Source organism: Chanos chanos, chromosome 9 (genome assembly GCF_902362185.1).
Source record: "Chanos chanos chromosome 9, fChaCha1.1, whole genome shotgun sequence".
In the NCBI taxonomy this organism is placed as follows: Eukaryota; Metazoa; Chordata; class Actinopteri; order Gonorynchiformes; family Chanidae; genus Chanos; species Chanos chanos.
Window position 1 is genome coordinate 21,201,979 of NC_044503.1, and position 12,505 is coordinate 21,214,483.

The window sequence follows — 12,505 nt, forward strand, 5'->3', positions numbered from 1 at the left end:
GGATCAGCTGTCAATGGCATGAAGTTCCAAACACAGGTTGTCAACCCACATGGGGATTCTCCTGAAATCAATCCAAAGGCCTGTCTTCAGTTAATTAAACAGCAAAGGCCTCACTTTCTCTATACACTCTCTCTCTCTCTCTCTCTCCCCCCTCCCCACCCCAGAGAGAAAAGAGTGATGGCCAGACAGCTGGACAAGGAGGTAGCTTAAGCATTAGACACAGGGTCCACAGGCCACCAGCTGTGCTGTCCAGACGCCTGCTGTGGATCTTTAGCAGTTTTTATGGGGGCTCTTTTTTCTGCACAGTCTCCAAGCTGAGAGGGGGGGGGGGGGGGGGTCGGGTGGAGAGAGAGAGCGAGAGATGAACAGAGGGGTCAGATTAGTGTTAATGTAAGCAGCCCCATGCAGTAGTGCTCAATTCTGTAAATGTTGGGTTTGACTGGTGAGTGAAAATGACTGAGTTGTGATGATCTTAAGTCCTCGTAGCTAAAGAAGAAATGATAGTCACAGTTTGGCTGTAATTTGGTCATGACATATGATTTTTGCACGATCAAACACAATGTTCACAACAACAACAAAAAAAGCAAAGTTCAGTAAAGTGTCAAATGCACTCACATCCTTATAGAGATCATCTCTCTGTGATTCATTTACCGTCAGTGCTGCCAAGTTGGCAGATGAGACAGTCACTATGCTTACAGTCCAGTCAGTGACACTGTCGTTTGTGAGGTAATTAATCACTGTCAATATGATTCAAACTCTGTAACAAAACTCTGCATGTCCACCCCATTATGCTGAAGCAATATCCGTCTGTTGCACCGTAAGCTTTTTTTTTTTTTTTTTTAGTTGCAGTAATAATGAAACGTCACGGACAGGATCATAGGAAATAAACTCGTCTGAGCTAAAACCTTGTCCTTACACAGCCCTTCTGTCTTCAGCGTGTTTCACTGGAGGAGGCGGTTCAACGAGAAGAGGTTTCTCTTTCGCAACTTCTGACAGCTGTGGATTAATACGGAGTCCTGCCCTGGCGTGGCCGCACTTGTGGTGCCTCAACCACCCGTGCACACAAGCACACGTCATGCCATATATCCTCTCCATCATGAAACTGCAAAGGTCTGATTTAGAACCAAATGCCAAACCATCGCAGCTTCCCTGCGATGGTAAAAATCACTACCCAGAGGTCTACATGATTCCTATTTTAATTTTTGTATTGTATATTGACACTGAACTGATGTTCTGTACCTTTCTCAGCAACCATCATTTATTTATTGATTTATTGGCTAAATCCTGATTTTTTTGAGAGTGCTCCATGGAAATATTTATCATAATCCTTACATTTTCTCTCACTCACAAAACACGGCACGCTTCTGCAATTTTTTATTAATACGTTTGTTTGTGTCACAATGCAGCCATGCCACCTATCCTAATTCTCAATGGCAAGTGGGGTTGAGTTTAAACGTCATACTGGTTCATTGGAAACTACATTACCATGACAACTGACAGCCAATGAGAGCACTCAGCCACTCTCAGCTAGGTTCAGGTCAGGAAGTAAGGGGTGGCTGACTCTGTGACATTCCAGCCAGGGTCCAGCCGGGCTTGGTCAGGTTCTGACGACAACGGATCCACTCAAAAATCATGGAATAGGCAATATAGAACGAAGACCAAATGTTTCCCTTTTGGGTTTTTGGGGAGTTCTTTCTTGCCTGCCATGAGGATTAAGTCAGGGGGTGCCGTCCTGTTTTGATTTTTAGTGTTGTGGCCTGTAAAGCCCTTTTCAGACTGTAAACAGTGATATTGGGCTTTAAAAAATCTTGAAACTTGAAACATTTAAGATCAAACCATGCTGTGGATGTCTTGATTACCCCCCCCCCCCAGTGAAAGACCACGTTTTGGGGGTGTTCTTGGACACTCGCCCGATACCATGTATGGATGAACCAGCCTTGACTACCATACACTTGTCAGCCCTGTTACATCCCAAACTGGGAGTCCTGATGAGAAAAACAAAACAAAACAAAACTACACAATAAATTGCTTCTGAACTTACTTTTGACAGAATCAATTATGCGGTGAGAAAAAGAAGTCAAACTAGCGTAAAAAGGCATGACGTGCTCTGGGTTCTGGACTTTAGATCGCAGACTGGTTGAGAAACTCTGATGTCATCATTGATTACTTTACGATGAATCATACGATAAGTTTGTTTAAGGGAGTCGTGTCTGTCGTGCCAAATTTCAAGTGCAAACTTTTGTTCAAGTTTCGGCTGGCTTGTGCTTTGCATCATTTAACATTTTTCTTTTGACTTTGTACAGTAAATTTTCCAAACTGCATTGCTCACTGCTGTCCTAGTGTATCCACCTCCACAGACTTATCAGATAGACACGTTTTCTGGTAACTTACCCATGTAGTGTAATTGTGGATGATCAAAGTTGTTCCTTGGATCAGATGGGCTTCAGTCAACCATCTTGACTGTACCTCAGTGAGTTGGACCGTGTAAACCTGATGAACTCATTGGGAAGGACTAGCTCTGATTGTGTGTGTATGTGCGTGTGTGTGTGTGTGCGCGCGTGTATGTGTTGTTTGTGTGTGTGTGTGTGTGTGTGTGTGTGTGTGTGTGTGTGTGTGTGTGTGTGTGCGCGTGTCTGTGTCCGCCCACACAGAGCCCATGACAGCATTATGCAACAGTTTTAATCAAATATTCCAGTCACAGCACTGTACCATCATTTTCAAGGCCATTCTGAACTTTCGAATCCGGTGTTTTGATGAGCTGTACGTTAATGGTGCCACCTCATTTCCCCTTTAGTGTTGCTGTGTGTCACTAGATCAGGACACAACACCAAAGCATCCTCTGATGACGGTCTCTTAAAAGATTAACCGATTAATACATCAAAGATCACACAAGATTTACCTCCTAAGGTTGTTCTAAGTGAATTGCTTAAAAATGTTGCAAATTCTTGAACACTTCCCCAAATCTGTAACGCTTTCTGGAACACAAGTCAGAATTGGGATGCCTAATCTAGCCTGTGTTTCAGGCTGGTAGTAAGTGAATTTTAAGTCACTCGGCATTTAGATAGTCAAACTGGACCAAAAGTAGAAATGCTCAACTGTGGACTGTTTTCTATGAGTGTCAATACAGCATTTCTGTTCAGTTGTGTGTGCTTGCACAGTACCGCTCAAATGAAAGATGAAAGACCCTGTGTGTCTCTATGATCTTGCTTTGACGTGGAAGTAAGGGATGGACGGATCCCGGCTAAAAAAAAATGAAGCGAGGTCAGAGAAGCGACAGTTGTTTCACACAGTGAGTGCGGTTTGGGTCCTTCTTTTAAGTTTGGACTTTTCAGTTTAGCTGTTGTGATGTTCTGAATTAAATTGACTTGAACGGTTATCTTTTAACATTGCTTTACTTTTCATGTTAACCTTTTTTTCCCTTTTCGCACTGTGCTAACCTTCATGGTCCAATGCCATATGACCTTGAGAAGATAAACAATAAAAAGTAAACAATAATAAACAATAAACAGTAAACAATAAACACTTAAGTTGTTTTCAAAAGCTTATGGCGAAAGCTGACATTTGTGCTGTCTATGTTTTTCCATGATGTTCATGCGGCGAATAATGTGCCACAATCTCTTTATTTCACACCATACAGAAATGTGCGGTAAACAAAGAGGCTACAGCCTCTAAGTTTATCATACACACAGAGACCCTTAAGTCCATCATCCAATGCTATCAAAGCCATGTCACTCTTGGGTTGAGGGTCTTTTGAATGTCAATGAATACACTAAATATGGCTAAATATCGCTAAATATGGAATTTATCTCTCTTTCAAAACTTCAGAGTATTTACAATTCTGAAAAACAACTGTATAGTCTACGGTTATGTGTTTTTGCAAAAATCTGTGGCGTGTTCGCATGAGTGAGTTACCACACACTGAATCATCTGCATTTCCCCTCTGTCAACAACCAGCACTATCTCAAGGTCTCTCCCGGTAAACTAACTCCACTTAAAAAACACACCAAAACACTTTTGAGCTGAGCGTCCTTTTTGCCACTCTCTATTACGCCCAGAGCATCCGTCTGAGTCTACTGACAGACGCTGCTTACTGGAAGTTATCTCAAGCCACTGCATGCCATGAGCGTCAGAGTGTGTGTGGGTCGATGTGTATGCTTTCAAACATCTTGACTGGTGACTCCTGGTTACTTCTTCTATAAGCACAGAGCTCAAGACTTTCAATTTGTTTCTCAAGGTGACGTTTCAGACACATCACAGGGTTATAATTAGAGCTCCTAGAGACTGGCCTGTGTTAGGTGCTGGGTGCATGTGCTTTAATGGTCGTGGTGTCACAAGTGAGAGAGGGAGAGAAAGAGATGGCGGGTTTTGCCTGTGTTGCTTACCGATGATTGAAGCATATATACACACCATCGCCCTTTCCTGGGAAACAGACGGATGAGAAATGGAGAAATGTTGTTGATGAGATGCAGCACCTGTACTGGATGCTATTTGCAGTAGTTGAATAAATTAAATGCCTCAGGATGCAAACAGATTGTACATATGTAAAAATACAGAGTTGTTGTTGTTGTCGTTGTGTTAGTGTGTGTGTTTGTGTGTGTGTGTGTGTGTGTGTGTGTGTGTGTGTGTGTGCATATATATTTGTCTGTCTCTGTCTGTGTTTACATATGGGAAATTGGCTTACATGAATGTATACAATTTGTAGTAACACGGCCAACAAACATACACGTGCACACACACACACACACACACACACACACACACACACACACACACACACACACACACACACGCACACACAGAGTAACTAAAGTAAGCAACCCAAATTTAGTCAGCGCAGGCAGCTCTATGAGGGTACGTAGAATATTGGGATTTGTGGGGACGTGGCGCTCAGGTAACAAATCCATCTCTCTGCTGAAAGCCAAACATGTGACTTGTACTATTGGCCCAGATCTCATAAACCCAGGTGATCTGGGGTGCTGTTGTTGGCTTTGTGGCTAAAACACTCGCCTGGCCATTTGACTGGTTAAATATGTATTTTGACAAACATTTACATAGCAACAGTATTCTGTTCCAATGAAGAGACAGAGACAAAGTTTTTTTTTTCTGATCCAGTACCAGGAGAGGCTCCGTCCTGTTGTATTTGGTTTAAATATTTATTCACAGAGAACAGCTGCAGACAACTGGCCTAATGAGAGTGGCACTATGAAACATACACACGGTCTAGTTTAGTAAAGACCTAAACGTGTTCGTTACCCTCAGATCACTGACAAAAACTAACAAACCAGGGTGTTTGTGTATGGTCAGAGTGTTTGGCATGGTCCGGTCGTTGTTTATGATACTATTTTTGTCTTATAAATGATGTTAACATATGCAAATGAGGCTGTTAAATTTGGTTCTGAGACAGACATGAACTGGGTGAAGAGTAAGCAACACAGACCGGACTGTGCCACATAACAGTTTTCTATATTATCTCACAGCACATTATTTTACCCTCATCATCAGCATTATCCTCTGTGTGTGTGTGTGTGTGTGTGTGTGTGCATGTGCGTCTGTGTGTGTTGTTGGGGTTACATAGTGGCCTTTGTGTGATAAAATAATTTCAGTGCCGATTGATTGGTAACACTTCCTCTCCAAGCAATTTTTCCTTATTCGTTTTCTCTAAACATCTTGTGCTCTGAAACAGTCATTCATACTTTCAGAGCATGAGGGAGGACAACATTTTGCAAGGACAACATGTAAAATTTGTTTTCTGAAAAGGACTGATTCATCTTGGAGAAAATGTTATGAATTCTTTTGAACTTGTTTCAGGTCAAGCTTAGCAATTAATGTTCTTAACTGAAGCAGCTTTGGTGAACCTTTGTATGAAGAAGAAACATGAGAGAATAAATGAATCCAAGTGATACTTGTGGTTCATGATGTAACAGTGGGCAAATTTAGATTGCGTCTACAGATAAGCCTCAGATAACTTGGACCATAGATGTAGTTTTGTTCCTGCTTAAACATTTTCAAGAAGGCAAAGAACATAATGTAAAAGGTTAACAGAGACCAGAAGTGCCACATTTAGCTATGTTCTGACTCCTGAGTTAGCAACATTTTGTGTAAACTCTTCATCCAAAAAAAGAGGATACGACACAAGATTTTTAGATACGCCATTAGTTCCAATGAGAACTCTCATAGGTTTCTGCGTCTTGTCTGTTGAATCAGTTCCCTTTGTGATGTCACTGAATCTGGTGACTGGATGACCACAGTGATGTGTCTTGACCTTCAGAGTGGGGTTTTGTGAGCGTCTGTGTAAGCATATGTCAGGTTGAGTTATCACAAGCTTGGTGCTGGAGCGGCTGGCTTGCAGATTTTTGGATGACTTGTATGACATACAAAAAAAAAATCTCAAGTTTCTTTCTTTTTTGGTTTAAACACAGTACGTAATATACATAAAGCATAATGACTACCTGTTATGACCACTGACTCTCTCTCTCACACACACACACACACACACACACACACACACACACTACCTCCAAATGCAAGATCTCATCTATTGTTATATTAGCCAATGACTAAGAGACCTGGGCATGTCATGGGAGAGCTACGCACCATAGCAACTACCTACATAAATAGTTCAGAGTTGTTTTGAAAAGTGAGGCAAGGACCATCTACACTGGCAGTGAAGAAAGGCCATGTCACAGCTGATGTATCGCAGATGTTCAGCTGGAGCTCTGGAGTCAGTTTTGGACAAAGACAAGGGGCACAAAAAACGCGCAGGAGATGAAGGAAACACCAGGAACGTTGCTAGGAACCGAACATGGGAACAGTACCATCTTGTTTGGAGTTTCGGCTTCAGAGTTTGGTTCACTGGTCTATTGCCTCGTTTTTCCCAACACACCAAAGAAGATATTTTCCATACGACGCCACGGCCTGTTTTGACACAAATGCTCTGCTTACCGGTAAAACCTGGACGGCTAGCGCGATGTCATTACCTAAAAAGCTAGCTAAATTGGTCTGGTCAGATGTCAGCACCCAGCCGTGTTCCCTATGTCCCAAATGCTGCACCTGGCTCAGACACCCCCTAACAGAGTCATGATATTAGCACTCTCCTAAAGGCATGTTACATCAAATGACAATGCATTGCAACTCATACTCCAGAAAGACGAGCAAGCAGCTTCACTCAGAACAGAGGAAGTACAAGCTAGAAATTAGTTGCCCTTTTTTGGTTAAACTGACTCTCTCACATTTTCACTGGATGGCTAGCTACTTTTGTACTTAAACAGAACCAAAAAGGCTGAAAAAAAAAGAAAAAAGAAAACAAAGTAATTATCATTTCACAGTGAAAATAGTTTATTTGCTGAGATAGTGCAACCGCGCTTTTCAGTTACTTCACTTGTAGCTCATAATATCTGAAACAGCCGATAGGAGTGAGTGAATTCAAGTCAGCATGACCTCATAATCTCCATTACCTCCAGTGGCCAAGCCTACACAGAGTTGTTTAACGATAACAGCAGATGACTGTGCACTTGACTCAGGCTAAAGTTTTAGGCCAAATTACAAAATGCACAGTGCTTTTCCCATGGCTGTCATCCACAATAACACCAGTAATGAGAGACCGACTTCTGTTCTCCACTTCTAAATCTGTTCAACACTCAGTGTTGGGTGGGTGTGGATTTTGATGGTTTTGAACTTTAATCTAATTCCTTTGTGGTGATGAGTAATTGGAGTAAATAATTTTGGAGTAATCATAATTTCTGAGATACTGTTTTACAGTGACTCCAAAGATACGGAGGTGCCTGGGACACCAGCAGGGATACAGCTGGGTACATAACCACTGGAGTTTGGTTACCAAAATATATTTTAAAAGTTGAACACAGATGTTTCTTAAGTCAGCTAGCTCTGAGAAAATTAGATTAAAACCAAGGCCAGAGACAAGAGAAACCCAAACCACACTTAATTCAATCCAGCTATTTTATTCACCTCTTATTTGACAACTCTTGGAGCAATTTTTGGGTAAAGATCTGTCATAACAGTCCTTTGAGCTCCAGCCTACAAATTTCCTCCAAAGTGTACAGGCAGGTCTTATGCGATCCTCTCTCATTTCAGGAACAACGGCAGAGTTTCAACAGTCACATCATTGCCTTTCGTATTCATGTAATGGCCGTTACCTCAAGCCGCTCAGCAATCCTCCGGGACCACACACAAGGACAGCTCTCTCTCACCACTTTCCTTTCCTTCAGCGTGGCACTGCTTCGGTTTGACCTACTGGGTCCCCTGCACTAACGTCACCTCTTCGCAGCCCTCCGGGGTTTCAGGGCATACTTCCACCACCGCTCATTGTGAAATTTCGACGACAGGCCAAGCTCCGGTGACCTCAGCTGACTTCTGCAGTAAACCCTCATAGGTGTAAACCAGAGCTCACGATGTCGGGGTTAGATCCTGCAGCTCTCTAAGTTCTCTCAGGACAGGTTAAAGAGGTGAAATTGGATCAGCTCATAAATACACCACGGGTCACTGCCAAGCGGCATAGATCCAGAGTACGTTTGGCTTGATTGTAATGATGATATTGGCAGACAGAACATTAAAGCGCTTTTGGCCAAAGAACAGGGGAACCTTTTGTTCCCTCAAAAGCTATATGACTATAATATATGTGGTCCTGACATATTTTATGGCAGGTTTGTACACATACTTGCTGTTTGAGTTCCTTGTCTGATTCTTGCCTACCGAAAGATTTCCCAAAGGTTTTTCAGTGGTCTTTTTTCATCCATTCATTTTTTTTATCCTAATGAGGGTCGCGGGGGGTGTTAGAGCCTATCCCAGCGCTCACTGGGTGAAAGGCAGGAAAACAGTCTGGACAGGTTGCCAGTCCATCACAGGGCAAGCCAAATTTTCATATTTAAAATCTAAGAGATAAGTAGTACAATGAGCGCATCTTAAGAGCTGATAGTAGGAGTTATGGAAATCGCAATTAGTTTGATTTTTTTTTTTTTTTACATGAAGAATTCACATGAAATCCCGACAAAGAGATCATCTGGGAACATGGCATGGTTTATTTGAGCAAATTCAAGTACAAGGTCATTTGTATAGCACTGTTTACAATTAAAAATTATCTTAAAGCAGCTTTACAGAGATCAGTGCCTGAACCCCAGTGAGCAAAGCCAAGGTGATAGTAGCAGGGAAGAACTTCCTTATGAAATGAACAGAGGAAACCTTGGGAGGAACCAGGGGAAGTCCATCCTCCTCTGGCCAGCACATGCAATCGAGACATTTACAGTATAAAATGAGTCAAGGGTAACCAGATTCAATGGTCTATAAAATTATTTACACTATATGATTTGTTCACAATTTAAAAGATTTAAAGAGGTTTAAACAGGTTCATAGATTTCTAAGTGGTATCAGATATAGATTGATTTGATAACCAAGTAGTAAGTTTGTTTTTAAGACAAACCGTTTAATGGCTGAGAATGATTAACTTTACTATAGTTAAACCTGTGATCATGCAACCGTGAATATGAGTGAGGCTTTAGCAGTCTTCCTTGAGAATGACCAAAATGTACAGTGTCCTCATATATCTAAAGTGTTTATATTTAATGTAAAAAAAAATGAAAGGCTGTCAGACTGAGGGTTGTACACCTCTCTGTCTGAAGCCATAGCAACAGCATTTTAAAACAGTGTGCTGTGTGATGGACCGTGCAGAGCAAAGTTCATGCATTCTATGCAGCGTTAGACACGGGGTCACAGGAGAGCCATGTCTGACTGTCGTTAATTGCTCAGTTCCAAACAAATCTTTGGTGATATTTCCCCTGAACTTTGCCTGTCACAGTTTTATTAAAAGAGAAATCAGAGGGAATGACATTCAATGGTATGAAATGTCCTGGTTTTTTATCTGCTTAAGTATCTCGCTTAACTGTCCCCAGCTGTTTTTTGTTTACAGACACACATCGTTATGCTAACAGCTCCTCATGTGATAAAGCATGGAACGGGAAACACACTGGCTTTCTGTAAATCCGCGGCATGAACCGGAAGCAGGACGTTTTTGGCTGTTTCAGAGAAGCGACCCACCTGCGGCCAGACCTCTGCAGAGCCCCCGTCGCAAAAACTCATGTGGGGGGCGGAGCTTCAAAGTACCGATGTAAAACTCTGATTGGTGGAGCGTTTTGGCCACTGAGGTGGATACGAGTATGTCCAGTCAGTAGAGTCTCAGGCTTAGGGTTTGTTGTTCAGGGTCCAAAAATGGACACATCACATGAGAAGCCAAATTCAATAACAGCAAATCTCATTTTGATGCAGGGCTATTTCTGGAGCTCTTGGCTCTAGTTGATTTATTAATTTCCTTGCAACCCCCCCCCCCCCCCCCCCCCAAATCAGACAGGAGGAAGCTTACCCTAAAAGGTTCTTCCATGAGGGCGAGATGCTATGAGATCGCCTCATCCTGTCAATACAGAGGAAGTTAAGGCTTAGTGAGAGTGGGCTGGGGGAGTTCGGGCAGTTTCGTCATTCCAACGATGAGGTTTAATTTATTGTTATTGGATCTCCTGTACCACAAGGCCAAGACCAAACTAAATGAGATGTAGCTGTTTTCAGCTGCAGAAAATTGATATGGACATGGATGAGTGCTGCTAGGATTCGTCTGCTCAGACTTGGAAAAAGCATCTCTTGATTTTTATGGTAGAGTGTGTCATACATGCCAACCCAAGGAATCTTTGAATAAAGAGTGACTGTCTATAAACATGCCTGAAAAGCTTTTTTTTTTTTTTTTGTGACGCTAGTTGACGGTCAGTTGACACACATGAGAGCTGTTGTATTTTTAGTACATCCTTATGTCCTGGCGGAGCTGAAAAGGTCATTCTGTCATCTGCAGAAACGTCATATGGCCGATTGTTCATTTAGTTTGAATTTGCTGCCTGACCCAAACAGACAGGGCCTGACACTATACTGGTATACTGTGGGTGCATTCATCTTCCTACCCAACTCTTATAAATGCAAACTGTTATGACTTTAAATAGTTTACATTGACTTAACTTGAAGAGTCCTATGTTTGGACTGTGCTTCGGCTGACACAAAGACGCTGTCTGATTCAGCGATAATTTGGACGCCTGGCAATCCGCGCTTGCTCCAGATAGCCTAAACCTTTTAAAACAAGCGTTTTGCATTGTTTTGAATGGGACATAAAGTTAGCCCCTGCCTTTCTCTCCATAGCATGTCAATGTAGACCGTAGAAGCTTAGCTCTTGGGTTTGTATAGTGTAGTTCAAACAAGCTCCATGGACAAACAATCTGCTTATTGTAGGAATAGGAAATTGATGGATGTGAATTTTTTTTTTTTTAAATCCATCCTGTGGATACCAAACCCAGGGCATACATGTCCACACACATACATGTACATGAGATTCTCATTACAAGTTTTTCAAATACTGGACATAACACCTGATTTGAGTATGTGTCACTTTGGGAAGGATGTGGGGGTGGGGTGTTGGTTTTGTGAGAGCAACAATGACGGGCACACTTAGGATAAGGGCCTGAATGTGATGGGAACAGGTGAAGCTGAAACTTGACTCGCACCCCCATACAGTACACCTGTCTGAATAAGAAAACAGAAAACAGTTATGAACAGTTCTAAAAACCAACATTTAACTTTTCCATGTTTTCAAGCTACTCGAGCCAAATGCTGCTTCATCAGAGGTTTTGTATTTTAAATCATAGAAACATTTATTTATTTTTGTCAAATACTGGTGACTCGTCACAATGTTTAATAATTCACAGAGTTTATATGTATCTAAAAAAAAAACATTGCAGGGACAAGATATTATAGAAGTTACCGGAAAACAAGCTAGATGGTTTATCCGATGTTCTTGCAGATATAAAGTCTTGGTTACGTTTTCCGTGCCATCTGTCCCTTGTCAGTATACATATCCTTATATAAACTCAAAAAGGATGGCAGGTCTGTTTGACAATATTTAGCAAAGAGGGCCGAACAGCTTTCAACAAAGACAAACTGTGAAAAGCCAACAAGGCAAAAAAACGTTTGAAAGAAAAATTGTATGTATGCTTTCCAAGATTTAAAACAAAACAAAACAATGACAACAAAAAAACTAAAACAAAATAAAATAAACCCAGCTCAGTGGAGTAATGTTTGCCGGAGGGAAGAGACACTTCACGCTTGTGTTTGTGCACTTGTCTGTTACTAAACTAATAATTAATGTGGAGCAAAACATAACCTTTCCCTTTGCCTTTATCCGCAAAAGATTACGTAAGATAATCACGGTATGGTGAAGAACAGTTCTCGTTCTTCTACAGACGCTCACTGTGGTAATTTGTTAAAATTATTATGTAGTGCCTCTGTGTCTGTGAGCTCTTTCGTTCAACCGAACTGCAGGGATGTCACTGCAACATCTTTAAAGCTTGCAATTACTCCTCAACTTGTTTTTCCATATTACTTTACCATGCCGAGATGGACTTTTAAAATAACGATTGTTATTAACTTTTCACATTAGTTTAGTCATCCCATGATTTTTTTTTCT